The sequence below is a fragment of the Zalophus californianus genome, chromosome 1 (assembly GCF_009762305.2).
Source record: "Zalophus californianus isolate mZalCal1 chromosome 1, mZalCal1.pri.v2, whole genome shotgun sequence".
Lineage (NCBI taxonomy): Eukaryota > Metazoa > Chordata > Mammalia > Carnivora > Otariidae > Zalophus > Zalophus californianus.
In genome coordinates, this window is record NC_045595.1 from 153,232,098 (window position 1) to 153,250,012 (window position 17,915).

Sequence of the window (17,915 nt, forward strand, 5' to 3'; positions counted from 1 at the left end):
TAGTCATGGTCCTTTAACAACTCTGCAGCACGTTTACAAATGTCTCATTAACAATGTTTCCATATCATAAAGCCAGATGGGAGAGGCCATCTTTTATTTATCAGTCTCAAAATAAAATGTTATCATCTCTGGGATTTAAAAAGGATTTTGGTGGCTTCAATTTTCTTCCTCATCTTCTCATCCCTGTTACTCCCACCCCAAGCCAACTTTTTGTTGTTCTGAATTGCTCTGCTCCAATGGGAAAGCCAGATAATTAAGCTGGTCCTGTTATTCATCCTGGCTCTATCAGCCATCCAGCTAATGTAAGCCATTGGTTTCCACACTTGACTGAGCCTGAAAATCATCTAGGGGATCTTGTTTAAAATACAGATTCTTGGGGCGCCTGTGTGGCTCAGTCGTTAAGTGTCTGCCTTCGGCTCAGGTCATAGTCCCAGGGTCCCAGGGTCCTGGGATCAAGCCCCACATCGGGCTCCCTGCTCGGTGGGGGGCCTGCTTCTCCCTCTCCCTCTCCCACTCCCCTTGCTTGTGTTCCCTCTCTCCCTGTGTCTCTCTGTCAAATAAATAAATAAAATCTTCAAAAAAATTAAAATAAAATAAAATATAGATTCTTGGGCTCCAGATCTCCAAATTATAATTTCTAGGAGTGCGCCATGGAAGTCTGTATTTTAGGAAGTTCTCCAGTGATTGCTGTGTGGACCTGTGTTTGGGAACTATTTGAAATTCAAAAATTCTCGATCAGACCAGTGTCCAAACTGGGATGTAGAGGGTGTCTCTGTTGATAACTTTGAGAATGCCAGCAGGCCAAAAATGACAAAGGGTCATGGCAAAAGCACACATCTCCTTCTACAGATGCTAGGGAAATTTCAGGATCTTATGGAGACCATGGGTAGAGTTGTAGATAGAGAGAAGAATAGATTTGTTTTGGAATCTCTCTGGGAAGTCTTTGTGTGGTGTGTGGTGTGTGTGTGTGTGTGTGAACTGGCTTCACTGACCCAGTGGACACTGTAAGGTGTGTTCAGGGATTAGCAAATATTCCAGGCTGGTGAAAGCAATGTTAAGATGTGTTTAGGGCTATGTGCTTTAAGATAGAGTCAGAAAATATGTTGGTGCCATATTGAATGCCTGCTGAGTAACATGATCTTTCTGTTTTGAACAAGTAAACATTCACATATGCATCTATTAAATATTATTCTTTATAGTGCAATTGATGGGGAATTTTCAAGCAGAGGCATGACATCATTGGATATATCCTTTAGGATGATATCCTGATAAAAGTGAGTGGGATGGAATCAATTGGAATGGGAAAAATTGGAAGTGGGATTAGTTAGGAGCCAGTATCATGGTGAAAAAGTGAAACTCAAGCAATGACCATTAGAATATAGAATCAGGAATCGATTTCAAAGTCATTTCTTAGGTAGGACTGGCAGTACGCTTCTAATTGACAACATGGAGAGACTAGTCGGAGAGAAGGAGGAATTAAAGATGACTCAGATGTTGATGTTTTACCTGAGTGGCTGGGGAACTGATCATGCTCTAGAGACAGAAAACACGTTGAGAAGAGTAGACTTCTCCCTCCTGAACTTGAATGCGTGTGGGACATGGAATTGGGCCTGTTCGGTGGGCAGTTCAACAGGGTGATTGGGACTAGAGTTCAGGAGGGAGGAAGTGGAAATGAAGGATTCAGGTTGGCGATTGGGGGGTAATTGGATGATGGGGGAATGGATAAGATGCCTCAGAGGGATTGTTTCAAGGATGGAAACGGGTGGCACACAGAGAAAGGGGAAAGTATAGGTCAAGGGGCCATCAAAAAGAAAGACAATTCTAAGGAAGTTCCAGAATGCTCCATTCTTGGTGAAGTAGTGGTTGATGGTTCCTGTAATGCTGACATGGGGTTTGTATGTGGTGGTGGTTGAGATGAAGCAGAAGCGGGGAGTGGGAGTGCTCAGGGGAGGATTTCTCTCATACTGGCTTTGAGCCATGGGAGGTGCCAAGCTAGAGCAGCAGACAAAGCCAAAAGCTGAGTAGGAAACTAAGGTCCCACACCAAAAAGAGGAGTCTAACCAATTGTGAAAACCGTGGTGCCAGAGTACAGAGTCAGGACCCAAGGGCCAGCAGACTGAGAACTAGCAGTGGACCTGGAATTCACTGGGTTTAAAGACATCTGACTAAACACTGTCCTATGGCTTTCTTACATGGGCCTGCTGCAGCATGTTGTATGAGCAAACTATCCAAATGCAAAGGTCAAGGGATAGATAATAAAAAATAGGAAATGTTTTGCAGACTTCCTTGTATTAATTTCTGAAGCCTCATTACTGTGCTTGGCACATAGTAGGTTATCATAAAGATCTGCTGAAGGAATTGGTAAATGAATTAAAGTAGCCGATAACTTCTTCGAGTAAACTAAATTCTTAGAAATCCTGGAGATGAGCGTCAGCTCCTAGCACTTCTATAGATGGAGTCTGGGGATACCAACCTTTTTGGCAAAAATGTCAAAGGGAAATGCATTCACCAGAGAAAACATCCCGGTCACTTTTGCTATCCTTCACAGGAATGGGAAACTTCCCATCTTCATCCCCCACCCCTGACAAGGGGCAGAAGAGATAGTTCTCTGTTTTCCTTATGAGATTGGTGAGCTGATAAAGAATAATGAACCCTATCAGAATCCATAATTATCTCACACAATTTTAGTTTTATAAACTTGTCGTGCTATAATTTTCTGTCTTTTCTTGAACCATTGTTTTGAAAGACTGCAGTGTGTTCTTTATTTTCCCCTGCACCGGGACTACCGTCACCCAGCATATGGCATCCACTATATCATATTAATGGCTGCCAGCTCAACAATTTGATACTCAATCCCATATATCAACCGCTGATATAATCCATTGCCATACAGTATATTTCATTTGCATTTATCTTCTCCATATACAGCACTCTCTTTTATCACTCTTTCAGGGGTCCCTCTTCTACCCCCACTCCTGTATGTTCCCTGGCACACATCTACACATTCTTCCTGGCTGTGCTATTAATAATTCCTACAAAGACCTTTCTCCCCTTTGTACCTTTTCACCTCTCAGTAACTAACAGCTTCTTACATTTTTGGCCTTTTAATGCGGTAGAATCGGGTCTGAATGAGGATGTTTCTTTGTTATTTTCACAGACATTAGCATAGCTGCCTGAGCTGGGACTCAGGCACTTTCTCTAGATATGATTTATGACATCAATCCAATTTATGGCCATTTAAAGGAATGCTGAACTGGCTGTAAATCAGCAAAAGCACATAAAATACTCATGAGAACTGCTGGAATCCATCTGCATCAGCCTCCATCACCTGTAATGGCAGCCAATCAGCAGCAAAAGGATGGAACTTTCATGTGGGCAGAGGGAAGCAATGGCAATGATAGGCTTGCATGGAGGAGTAACAACTCACCTGATAACAGTAACAGAACAGACGTGAATTTCAGGTGGGTAAGAAAAGTCTCTAGGGGCAGAGAGTAGGGGTGAAATTTGGGGCTGGTAGCCAATAGGTACACACTAAGGAGATGTTGCAAAGGAAAGCAAAAATAACATTTTGTAGTGGTTTACAGTTTACAAAGTTAACTTCATATGTAGTTTCTCATCTTAAGCCTGTTGACAACCATAACAATTGGGTCTTATTTTGCCTATTTTATCTCTGAGAAAGATCTAGTCTGTAATTACCAAAGGGTCAAATTAAGCCCATGTTTTCTATAACATAGTTAAGTAAATAAATAAGTAAAAATAAATTTAAAAAATTACTTTGTGTTGCTGTAGTCAATTAATTAATTGAGGAAAAACCTTACAATACTTTAAATATATTGCTAGGCACCGAATGGCATTTTTGCCACCGATGATTTACGCTTTCTTTACATATAAAGATGAATAAACCCTGGAGAAGTTTTGGCTATCCTAAGGCATTTGCCTTCCAGTGCATTGTTGTAAAAGGAAATCCTTCAATTAAAGACAGTTGTTCCTTCCTCAGCCCTTTGGGCTTTCTGCTAGTACATTTTATCTAGCAATTCTTTCATTTGCATTATGTTGTGATAGTACACATGTATGGATGGATAATATATTGACCTGTCAATTTTTATTTCTTGCTCCCCATCCTTTCCCTCTCTCTCTTTCCCCCCCACCCACTTAAACAGGTAACTGATGCTCTGTCCATTCCCTTGGGGAGTTACATGGCAGAGAAAAAACTAGAAGTAGACCTCAAAGACCTCTTAGCTTTTGTTTACCAAAGCCAAAGGCTCAGAGTGAGAGAAGATTTTCAAGTAGAGCAGAGTATCTGGGAGAAGCAGGAAGGAGATGTGGATCAAGCCCCTGCTGGTCGTCCTCTCATCTGTAAAGAGATTTCTTCGTGCTAGGAGGAGGAAAAAATGGGACCTTGGAGTTACAGAGCCCTGAAGATCTGGGCCCTGCTCACTGGCAGTTTTGCTTGGAGATCACAAGACTCCAGGTGCTTGTATCACTTTAATTAAAAATATTTTTAGTTAATTATTTCTAAAATCTGTGTGTGTATGAGTGTGCGCACGTGTGCATGCACATTTTAGTTCTCTCTTCCCTCATGATAAACTAAGGTTCAGCTTTTTCTCCAAGCCCATTGCTAGCATATTCCCTGGCACGTACGTTTTCCTATACCTGGTCTTTCAGGAGGTTGTATATTTCCTAATGATTTTTTACTATTCCCCTCACCTGCTTCCCTCACCTCCCATAAATTATTTCCCTTGGACAAAGTTTTCCCCAACTGTGCATAAGTTGAACCTTTCAGAGGAGAGATGCTATAAAACATTTAATCGATAAATAACCTTGTTCTCTTCATAGAGTAAAAGAGTCAATCAATCTTTACTCCTCCACGTAAATGTGCATATCTTATAGCTCAAATCCCATTATAACTATTTCCATGGGGGATTTCTTTTTGGTTGCAAAGGAGATTCTGTAATAAGTAAAGAGGGCATCGTATTTACCAGAATTCTTCACCTCCTTTTCAAACTAGGTGGGGAAATGAACAGAAAAGCAGGATAGATGCTTGAGTACCTGTATAAGATGAGATCCGTATTCTGACCTTGGATGAGCTAACTCTGCACAGGCCTGTATTAATTTTCAAGGAGCATCCAGGACATGGACAGTAATCCCTAGAGGGCTCAAGAGCTTCCTCAACAAGATGTTAACACATTCAAAAAATGCAGATGAACTATGCCTGGCATTATGTAGTCATTACCCTTGATTAAATTTAATCACTATAACTTATGAAGGACATGGAGTTGTTTGGTTCTGAATTGTAAAGACTGGTTGTTTATGTTTTATGAATTTGGTAGAAATGTGCCATTACACTATTTAATTTGGGGTATGTTTGAGTGACTTAATAATTTCCATCACCTCATCCTATCATCAGTGGACTTGAACTCCCCTTCAGGGTGGTAGGCTGGAGATACCAGAAGAGGCCTCATTGGGAAACTACACATGAGCAGTCATATGGAAACTAGATTTCAGTGAGAGATGATTCTCTAAGAAAATGGCGGGGATCAAGGCCGCAGGGCCTGGGCCAGGCATGGGAGTGCGCTGTATGTGAGTTCAGCCACCTTGAGGTACAATGCCAAATCACATGTACTTGTCTAGGAATCCTGTTGCTTCAGCCCCTCATGTAAGCTGTTTGATTCTACTCTAATTTATTAACCTCTCTCTGCCTCAGTTTCTTTATCTATAAAATATGGATAGCAATAGCTTATTTCAAGATTAATTGAGGTACTTCACGTGAAGTGCTGAGAATAGTTTGTGGCACATAGTAAGTCCTGAATAATGTTACCTATTAGTATTTTTGTAACTGTTATTGTTAATTCATTCTTGTTATCTCTTCTTACTAAAGCCAACCTAACTAAATTATATTACCATGATTTATTTGGCCCCTAGCTCCTTTATATTATTTCTAAATTGTTATGTTATCACCACTTCCTTCTCTGACAACTTCTATAATCCACATATGCTGCAATTTAACATTGCATATGTTCTCACTCAGTGCCTATACATTGCATCAAAACCATCCAAGCCCCATAAATTCTCATCAGTAAACAGCGTAGATTCCTATGTCTTGCCCATCTGGTTTTCCATACAGTCTTTCCAACTTCTTGGTTATTTATCTACTGGAATTTATATCCTATCTATTCAAGAAAAGGAAAGGATTTAAGGCAGTAAACAGTATCAGAAAGCTAGTAACACTTTCAAAAGGAGCTAAATTGCCATATTAAAGATTTAGATTGTATGTGAAATTATTTTCCTGAGTGCAAGAGTTATTGAATGCTGGAGAGGGTTGCCAGATTGTTTCAGCTAACATATCAGAGCTTTAGGCTCACGTATTTGTATCCAAGGGGTCTGTGAGCATAGTTCAGAAAGCTCAGGCCTACAGTGAGCAAGGACCCTTACAGATCATGTCATATCAATTTGAATTGCTAGATCATTTTATTAAAATGAAAACAACAAAATAAAATTCATAGAGAACCAGGTGGGGGATGCTTGGATCCATGGTGGATTAAAGAGGCAGATAGTATAGAAATATTAAAATGGCATCTATTTCCATTTAATTATTGTTCTAATTCCACTTGCAGAATCCTGAGTTAAGAAAATCAGTTCTCCCCAGTCTCCTCTAATAAAAGACATGCTTAAAAAATACAAGTTTCCAGGCCCCATCCAAGATATTTTAAACTAGAATCTTCAGAATGCCCTGTGGTAAAACTAAATGTTTAATAGGCACACGTATGATTTTTATTTTAAAATGATGTTTGGAAAATACAGAATTGGATGGCCACTTGGTAATCTCGCTCATGTCCTTTGTGCCTCACTGTGGGTTCTCATAGGATTTCTTTCAGATTGGGAGAGTCCTCATGCCACCATAGTGAAAGATTTTGAACAAACGTCATCAAAGGAAGTAGTAAGGCCTAGTAATAATGGGGAGCGTTTAGCATCTTTGAAGCACGTAAGAAATGTTTCCAAGAAAACTTGTAGAATTTAAGGCCACAAGACATGGTCAGCCTCTAACATTTATGATCTACCGTAACATTGCTTAGCATATTGACCTTCTATGCCTCAGGTTTCTTCACCTTTAAAATGGGAATAATCATCCTCTAGGGCCTTCATAAAATTGTGAGACTGAATGAGACAAAGAGCAAAGTTTCACATAAATGTTATTATCCTTTCTTTATTGGGACTTCAGCTCTCCAGGGGTGACTTTCTGATTAACCCTCAATTATTCCCTTCCTCTGTCATTTTAGCAACACAGTTATAATCTGTGTGTGTGTGTGTGTGTGTGTGTGTGTGTGTGTGTGTGTGTGTGCTGCACAAACTCTATTCTCTTTTTTATTCTTTCCACATATTTTTCTTTAATCCAGAGAGGAATACTTAGAATTTCTACATGCCATCCCATCCTCTTCTCCAAAGCTGAAGGCTGATCTGATGCCAACCCAGCCATTTTTATCCCCCAGAGTAACAGGGGAAATGTAAAGTTGGTTGTTGGCACTGCTGCTTTCTATGACTTCTCTTTTTTTAAAGGCAAAGTTATTCCACAACTTGACTAGCTAGAGCTGAGATAAACAAGGTTTCCGAAGTCACAGAACCCAGAATAGAACTTGGATTTCTGACTCATCAGAGGCAATTTAAAATTTTTCTCCATCTGCTCTAAAAGCATAAAGAGCCTGGTGGTTCTTGTGCTTCAGTAATTAGTAGAATTAGGAAGGAATACCCATCCCATCTAAAAACATCTGCCTCCCTTTGGGTGCATCCACCCAGTACCTCATTCCCTGGGATGCCCTGCTCATCGAAAATTATGGAAATCACAGCACTATGTGATGTAGCCACAAAGGGACTGCACATTTTCTATTGTTCAGGAAGTCTGAAGACCTTGAGTGGATAGAAAGGAGAATTGTATGATGTACAATTCAGGGCAAAATGTGGCCAATAATAGAACAAGGACAGGAGGACTTGGAGAAAGCATGCTCTTGTGTGTGCATGGATACACGTCTAAACTCTAATGTGGTTAAAAATCACCTCGAGGTCTTGTTAAAATGCAGATTCTAAAGCAGAGGTTTGAGGTAAGGCCAACAATCTATACTTCTTATAAGCCCCAGGAAATGTTCAGACTGCTGCTCAGGAGACTACATTTTACAAGCAAGGGGTTTGCCCCAGACCTTAGGCAACACTATGTACATTAAGGTTGAGAAGCATTGATTTGGTGTCAAGAGTGATTCTCAAACTTGGGCTATATATTGGAATCACCTGGGAGCTTAAGAAAATGTGGATCTACACCCAGACGTTTTGATTTGTTCTGGAGTACAGACTAGGCGTTGAATCTCTGGGGAGCTCAAATATATAGTCAGGTTTGAGAACTCTAGATTTATGTCTGAACTCTAGATGGATGCTTCTCAGAGTACAGTTCCTGGGCCAGTAGCATTAACATCCCCTGAGAACTTGCTAGAAATGCCAGTTCTTAAGTCCTACCCCAGATCTTCTGAATCAGAAACTCTGAGGGTGGAGCCCAGGAACCTGTGTGTTAACAAGGTCTTCAGGTGATTCGGAAGCACAGTAAGTTTGAGAATCAGGGCTCTGGTAGAAAGTTGGTTAACACACAGATTACCTTACCTCTTTCTCAAGTTCCCAGTTCCGTACACCTTGCATGAGACCAGAAACCTTACTTTGAGGCTCCAGGTCTACATGCAGGAGATCATGGAGAGAGAAAGAGTGATTATAGCTTTGAAAGACCCTAGGAACGAACTTAACTGGAGAAGAAGAAAGAATGGACTCAAAAACACACAGCTAGAAGGTAAGAGCCAAAAAACCCTTATGGTAAAAACTAGAAATGTTTAAAATTATTTCTGAACTTGTTTAGTGTCTTTCTTCTCCACTAGAAGAGAACTCTATGAGGTTGCAATTCATGTTTTCCTTGCTAAATGAAGAATGAATGAAAGGAAGAATTTAATGACTTAAAATCACTAATACAAGTCTGTTTATATATAACCAACTCCTAATCATTCATTTGGCAAACACTTAATGAGTTCCTGTTGTATCAGGCATTGGCCAGATGCTGGGGAAACCAGGATGAGTACCCAACCAATATAAGTAGGAACTTATATTTCTTCTGACCTTCATTCACATAACCCTGAATTTATTTGTCCATCTCCACTGATGTATTTGTCAAGCATTTACTACGCATCAAGCATCTTATGAGGTGCAGCACGTAGGTTAGCAAATAAAACAGACTTGACCCTACCTTTGAGAGTATTGCAGTCCAGTGGGGGAAACAAACAAATAAATACTTGAGTGAATATATAATTTCAAATTAGGATAAATGCTCTGAAAGAAATGCACAGGAAAAACAGAGGAGGAAGCTTAACTTTAATGGGTATGAAAGGGTCCCTTGGAAAGATTAACACAACACCCCAAAGAGAAAGGACATAGTTAAAGTAGTGGTTCAAAGTCTGGGCTTTGGAATCCAATAGGCCGATTTGTCTAGAGAACTCTGTGAATCTGTAACCTTGAACAAATTAATTCTCTAAACCTCAGTTTTCTCTTCTGTAAAATGAGGATGGTAATAGTACTTACTGCACAGGGTTCTCATGAAGAAAATGAGATACGCCATGTATTTTGTCTGATGTATGGCATACTTTATGTACATATTATCTTAGAGAGATGGACCCAGCCACGTGAATATCTACTATGTGTTTGCTTTGTTTAGATGCTGGAAATACAAAGACAAATATGAAGCTTACAGTAGTAGGATTACATAGTTTGTACTCGGAATAACAATCTTGCACCGTAAAAGGAGATGACCATGTCACAAACTGCATCACCTGTTGTGGGAGAAGGCACTTGACAAAGGAAAAGGGGAAAACCCCTAAATTCTGGGCTGGAGTCTTGGTAGATAAATCCTTCCTGAGATTTTGGGTTATGGATATTGAAAATTTTCCCAATAAGCAAATCTAGTATACCTGCCTTCTCTTTGAGGGCTTAGGGGAGGACTATATTTTTATGCATAGTCAGGCATGGAAGCAGTGCTGAACCCCATCCATCCCTTACTGGATGCTGAGCCTGGAAACCACTGAAAAAATGTGGAATTACTCAACAATTCACTAAGCATTAAACATTTCTTTTGTGCATTACTACTCCATGCAGTATGCGGTTTGGTAGCAGTAAAAGACTAAAAAGTAGAGTTATCTGGCTTTAAAGACCTCAACATTGAATTTTAATAATATAATAATAAATACCATTTGTTGAGCATCTACTATGTGCCAGGCACTGCTGACACCTTATATACATGATCTCATTTGATCCTCAAAAAGAAATCCTCCATGAAGTATATGTTATTTTTCAGACATGGTAACTGAGGCTCAAGATGATTAAGCTAGGAAGTATGAAATATAAAGGCCATTCTATCTGGTGTAAAAGCCTGTGTCCCCCATTCGCTTCCACTGGTTTTTTCCTGTTGCTCTTTTTTTGTTAAACTTGGGGTGCCTTCTCCATCTTTCATCTTGGTTTTCACTTTTCTATCTAAGCAATGCAATAATATAGAATTAAATTAAATAAAAGTAAGATTCTCAGGGCACCGGGGTGGCTCAGTTGGTTAAGTGGCCGACTCTTGGTTTTGGCTCAGGTCATGATCTCAAGCCTGGGATCAGGCCCTGCACCAGGCTCCGCTGAGTGTGGAGTCTGCTTGAGATTCTTTCCCTCTCCCTCTCCATCCCCCTCTGCTCCTCCCCCTGCTCATGGGTGATCTCTCTCTCAAATAAATAAATAAATAAATAAATAAATAAATAAATAAAACCTTTCTTTAAAAAAGGTGTAAGTTTCTCTCTCTCTCTCTAAAACAAATAAATAAAATCTTTAAAAAAAGAATTAGGTTCTCTCTCTCTCTTTCTCTCCCACCCCACCCTACTTGAAGCAAGGGTGGGGTTGGAAGTAAGAATTACCTTTCCCACCTAAGCCTCAGGAGAACTTATTTCCATATCTTTTTAGAAATCTATAGAGCTTTTGCTAATTAGGGTCAGTTTTTTTTTTTTCCTGGTATATGTCTTGTCTTTTCAAATATGGAATAAATGGAGTACTATAGCATTTGTGAAAATACAGAATAGAAAATGGGTTTCTATAAATTATCTGACTGTTGCAACACCCCAAGATTGGCCATTGGGAATGGATGGTCCAGGAAGTAGGGCTGCAGTTTGTGCTGTATAATTGCTATATTATTTGACTTTTAATTTCTCTTTACAGAAAGATTTAGTCACAATTTAATGTGCTTTTCATGCTCATGAAATGATACTTATTGCTTCATCATTATGAAGCTTCAACATGTTTTCTGAGGTGCTCCACCATTCAAAATATTATATGCATATAAGAGTAGGTGGCATCTTTTCTGAAGTGGTATATCTTGGTTGTGGTCTCTACTACAGAGATATCAAGTTAGAAACTGTGGGGATGGTTACTGTGCTTTGTTCTGCCAGTATTTTGGCTGGGAAAGGTTGACTCCACCACCTCTGTTTCATCAGAAAATCAATTTGTGATATTCGTGTGTGTGTCTGTGAATCTATTCTCAATCACAGTATTAAATTAAGAAAATACCTATTCACTTACCTTGTATTTACCTTTCTAAGCCTCAATTTTGTCAACTGCCCAGTTCGTCCAGTTCCTTCCAGCTCTTCTTATGGCTCTTAAAGATTGCCAAAATGATTACCAGTTCCTTGCTTCTACTCTGTTTTCCTCTTAAGATTGTTGATTACTGATTTCTGAACATTGATGTTCAATGAAAAGTTATGACTTTAACCAGGCGGAAATGATGCATTGGTGCATGACATTAATGTTCTCAACTTCTCTTAACTTACTGGACTATGAAATTCATGAGCACCTAAAGCACTTTGAAATTTTAAAACCCTTTTTTAAGCAAAGTTGTATTATCTTTTAAAATAAATGTATAGGGGTGCCTGGGTGGCTCAGCTGGTTAAACATCTGACTCTTGGTTTCCACTCAGGTCATGATCTCAGGGTCATGAGATCAAGCCTGGCATTGAGCTCTGCTCAGCCTGGAGTCTGCTTGAGATTCTTCCTCCCTATTTCTACTCCTCGCCCCACCACTCACGCACATGTGCCCTCTCTCAAATAAATAAATAAAATCTTAAAAAAATAAAATAAAATAAATGTATAAACAGCAACTTTGTGCTAATATTGGATTTACAACTTAACATAGATTGTTCCATTTACTCTTGTATTAGTCCTGTGAATTGGTCCCTTACCCTTAGTTTGTAGGTGGAATGAAAATGCAGTGACAGCGGAACACAGGGCTTCAAGATTGCCTGAGATCAGAGTCTGACTTGACCACTTAGTTATGTGGCATGGGTAAGTTAATAAACCGTGTAGTCTCAGTTTTCTCATGTGTACTGGATGGAAATAACATAATATGTAACTCCATATGGTTGTTCTGAGAATTCAGTGAGATAATGAATATAAAACTTATTAGAATGGTGCCTGGTCTATAATAAGAATTCAGTAAATGTTGTCTGTTATTAGCATTGCCCACGATCACAGATCTAGTATGTGGTGGAATTGAAATTTGAATTTGGTTCTCTTTGTCTCAAAAGTCCATAGTTTAACCAGTGTACTGAAGGGAATCAGAATATGCTGCCCCCAAAATATGCTACTTTGGCATAAGGATTATTTTGAGCTGAAAGCAATTGAGAAACAGCCGACACAGGGGAAATAAACAACAACACAACACCTCTTCCTCCTTTCTGTTTAAAAGCAGGAAATGAATTACCCTTGTGAAGGTGACTTCCTCCCCTTTCTTATACCAAAAAGATGACTCTTATCATTGAAGATAACACCAACTTAAATCTGCATAAACAAATCATGCTAAAATAACCCTATCTTCTATCAGTTTCCCCCATATATTTACTTTCCCGTAATTTACTACCCAAGAAGCTCAACCCCTATTCCTTCATTTTGCATGTCTCTACAATTTGTCACTCTTTGTTAAAATGATATATAAGCTCTCAGTCCTAACTGCCTTTGAGAGATTTTCACTGCTTTTCTATGATTCCAGCCTGCCCCCATGCTACATAAAAATATGAACACCAAATAAAATTTGTATGCCTTTTCTTCTGTTACTATGTCTTTGTTGGTTTAATCTGTAAGGCCTCAGTTACTGAACATAACAGGGTAGAGGAAATGTTTTGTTTTGTTTTGTTTTTTCCTCCTCTACAGTACCATGCATCCAGAGATGAGTCATTAGCCTAAGAAGATTTGCGAGCAATTACACCCCATGCTATATGAGTGTGGTGGTTTGAGATTGTTGTGTTGAATGTCTTGTTCCTACCATTCAGTTCTCTACCTAGCATTCAACATAATCTTCTAAATATATAAATCCGATCATAACACATTCTTTCCTAAACGACTTCAATGTCTTTCCTGATCCTGGCCTCTGCTCTGTCTTACGACCTCTACTTTCTCACTCACACTGCTCAGCAATACAGTCATCCTTTCACTTCCTTGAACTTGGCAATCTGTTCATAGTATCAGGGATTTTATACATGATGTTCCCTGTACCTGCAAGAAATCTTTTACTTTTCTCTTGGTTAATTCTTACTCTTCCTTTAGGCCTCAGTTTATTTTATCTCCGAGAAGACATCCCTGACTATACCGCTCCCTCAGCCTCCCTCTCTCTAATAAATGCCATCCATAGTTCATAGCACTTACCAGAGGTACTTATTATGTATTTGTTTATGTTTATTTGCTTAATATCTGCCTCTCCCGATATACTGCTAACCTTATCAGAGTAGAAACCATGTCTGTTTTGTGTGGGCTGCAGAAAGAATATTATTTATTTACAGGCATCCTTCCTCAAAAATTCTACCATTCCCAAAGAGTCTGAACCTCCTTGAAGGGTGTGTGTGTGTGCATGTGTGCACGTTTGTGCACGCATGCACGTACATACATGTATGTGTGAGAGAATTTCTGTTAAAGTTACTATAAACATACAAAAAGTTTTATGAAAAATTTAAATACCTATGTTCTTACTACATGACATTCTCAATTTCTAGCCATATTTCTTTACATTTTTTAACTTTAAAAAATCAGATACAGTTGAAGACTTCTCTCAGAGAATACTAGAGTATTCTTTTCATTCTTTTTTTGTTTTTCTGCGTATTTATGTTTTAAATGTTGGGCCATGTTGCTATCAGTAGTTCTAATTCATTTTCACCAATGTATATATGAAATTTGATAAATACACTGTCTGTATTTACTGTCCTGCTGATGGACATTTAGGTCATTCCCCAAGTTTCTCTATCAAGGTTGTGATGAACTTGTTTGTCATGTCTCTTTGTGAACATCTGCAAATTTTCTCTAGGAAATACACCTCAAAGTAAAAGTGCGGAGTCAAAGAACATGCTTATTTTTAAATGTGGTAAATACTTTTAAAACGTTCTCCAAAATGTACCAATTTATTCTCTGCCAGCATGATATGAGAGTCTCAGTAGCCATGCCAATAATGACATTGTCAAAAAGTGTAAGATTTGCCCATCTGATGTTTGTGGAATGGTATTTTATTGACTTAAATTCTTTTTGTATCTTCAAAACATGGTAGGCATTAGACAGTGATGTTTCATGGTATCATTGCTGAATATTTCATTCAATACCAGAATTCAGCTTTTATGCATATTATGGAGAAGATATCCCTATAGAAGAGTATCACCAATAATGAGACCTCCAAAGTAGAGTTTGACTATAAGATTTAAGAACTCCTTTCCCTCTTCTGTTATCTCTAGCAAGTGGGAAGGGAAATGAGAGCCTGTTCTAAGTTACAGTTTTACCAAATAAATTCTTTTAAATAGAAAGTTTATTGGGGTTTCTCTTACTCTTTCTCTCTCCTTTCATTTCTTCCTCTGCCCTAGGAGGCAGGAGTGTGGTCTGAGGAGGTGAGGAGGTGGCAGGTGGGGTGTGGGGGCTGAGGGGGGGCAATCACACCTAAAGAGCTAGTGGAAGGGCCAGGGGCCAAGCAGGCAGCAGTGCCGGGACCTGAGGAGGTGGTAGTGCTCAGAGGCCTCAGGGCTAAGAACTGCAGAGGTATCCAGTGTGGTCTGGAGATACATACAGTGGAATTAATCACTCACTGCAGAGAAGGAATCTATATACAAATGGAAAAAGAGAAGGCAAGAAAGAACCCTGAGGTGGTACGTTGGAATTGGTGATATATATTTTATCCAGCAGAATCAGGCTAGCCAGAGCAAGTTCTCATGACAATTAGAAGCAAGAGGAGAAAGGGAAAGGCAAAATGCATTTTCAGGCCTCTGCTTGCATCAGCTGTGCTAAGAAACCAGTCTAATGTCTGAGCCCAGAGTCAGAGTGGGGGAGGACTACAAATTTACAGGGCTCAAAGGCTTGGATGCAGGAAGTCCCATTAATTGGGACATTGATGCAATAAATGTACCACATACTCCTTCAGGAGGATTGCACAGCCTTCTTCCTCCTTATGTGGGCTATTGGAGGAGTGAATACCTGAGCAGAAGTTTCTAAAGTATTTATATTCTCTCTACTTTTTTTGGTCATCTTATTATATATTTAGTTTATCTAGTCATTGAGTAGTATGAGTTTAACTTGTAGTTATGAGTTTAACCTGTTTTTTTGATTTATTGACTTTAGACAATTTCTATTTATTTCCTGATATTAAAGTGAGAGATTTAGAGCAATTACCCTTCTTTCCATCATTCTTATCTGCAAGTCACTTTTTGGTCATTTACGTTAGCAAATTCCTATTAAGATCCTTAATATTTATCCCTTTTATACCCATACACCTTTCAGAGTTCATCAGTTGATTTCTAAAAATTGAAATTGCCACATATAATTCACACTATTATAGTTGTATACATATTATTCACTGTAAAACTAAGAAGTGTGGTTAACTCAGAGAAGGAATTGCTACCCCAGTGGCATTTCAACTCTGTGGTAGAGGAATTCTCTCAGCATCTTATTTTAATGGATTCCTTATTCAATGCTTGTAAGCTTTCTTTCCCTCCTCTGGGTTGTACTTCAGTGTATATCCTAGGTCATCCTCTTTGTGTCCTTTTTTTGTTTTTGCTGGAGTAACTTCTTGAGTAATTTCTTTTGTTCATAAAGACTGTGTGGATTGTAAACTTTCTAAGTTCTTGCCTGTCACCAAGTGCCTTCATTTTTCTCTTTCATTTGCTTGCTCTTTTTCTAGGCATAATGCTTTGGTTTAGATTCTTTTCTCCTTGAGAAGGTCAAGGATAGCAGTGGGTTGTTCTCTGCCCTCTTAGTTGTTGAATATATAAAATTATCCCTAAAATTATTCGGTTTCACCTGGATATAGGTGCTTTTATTTATTCTGCATGTATTTGATTGGTCCTTCCATCTAAAAGATTTTGTGCCTCTCTTCAAGATGAGGAAATTATCTTTTCTTGTTTCTTTGCACTGGCTCCTACATTGTCACTGTTTCTACCTGATTGATACTTTATTATGTCATCATTAACTATCAAACTTTTGACCACAATCTAAAAGAAGAACTATATTTACATACTGTTCAATATGTACATTACATTACTATATATGGTATATTCTGATCTCATTTCATTTTCAAAATCCTACTTGTAGAGCACTAATTTGATATCATGACCCATTAAAGGGCTAAATCTACAGTTTGAAAAACAGTATGTTTGATCAATGGTGTTCTTTGGAACTATCTTCATATGTTTTATTTATTTTTTAAAGATTTTATTTATTTGAGAGAGATTGAGAGAACGAGTGGGGGGGGGGGAGGGGCAGAGGGAGAAGCAGACTCCCTGCAGAGCAGGGAGCCCAATGTGAGACTCGATCCCAGGACCCTGAGATCATGACCTGAGCCAAAGGCAGCTGCTTAACCAACTGAGCCACCCAGGCACCTTCTTCATATCCTTTAAATACACTTCCACATTTTTCCATTTATTTATTTTGCTACATATATATTAGATTTTTAACTTTATTATGTGTCAATAAATAGATCTTAAGTTAGGTCCAATTTATTAATTTGCCAACCTATTGAATTTTTAGTTTTCTTTCATCAGTGTTTTTAATTTCTGAGAACAGATTCTTACTTTCTGAATACTATTTTCATAGTACCATATTCTTTTATGGCTACAGTTACCTCTTTTTTTTCTTTTTTTTAATTGAGATAAAATTTACTGAATATAAAATCCACCATTTTGAAATTGTACAGTTCAGTGGGTTATTTTCCTCTATATTTATTGTGTTGTAAAGCATCACCAATATCTAATTCTAGGACCTCTCCATTACCCAAAAAAGGAAAGCCTATTCTTGTTAGCAGTCAGTCCCAGTAACATCCCCCCTTCCCTAGCTCCTGGAAACCAGTAATCTACCTTGTATCCCTTGTGGATTTACTTATTCCAGCCATTTCACATAAACGTAATTGTATACTACACCTTTTGTGTCTCCTTTCTTCCAACTAACGTAATGTTTTCAAGGTTCATCCATGCTGTAGCATGTGATAGTACTTCAATCCTTTGTATGGCTGAATATGCCATTACTTGGATATACCACATTTCATTTATCCATTCCTCAGTTGGTGGACATTTGGGTTCTTTCTAATGTGGGGCTATTATGAATAAAGCTAGTGTGAACATTTGTGAACAAATTTTTGTGTGAATGTATATTTTCAGTTCTCTTGGGCATAAATTTAGGAGTGGAATTGCTGGGTCATATGGTAATTTAAACTTCTGGACAAGCTGCCAAGCTATTTTCCACAGTGTCTGTACCATTTTACATTCCCATCAGCAGTACAGGAAGATTCCAGCTTCTCTACATCCTCCTCACCACTTGTTGTTTGCTGTTTTGTATGTTTATTTGTTTTGATTCTAGCCATAT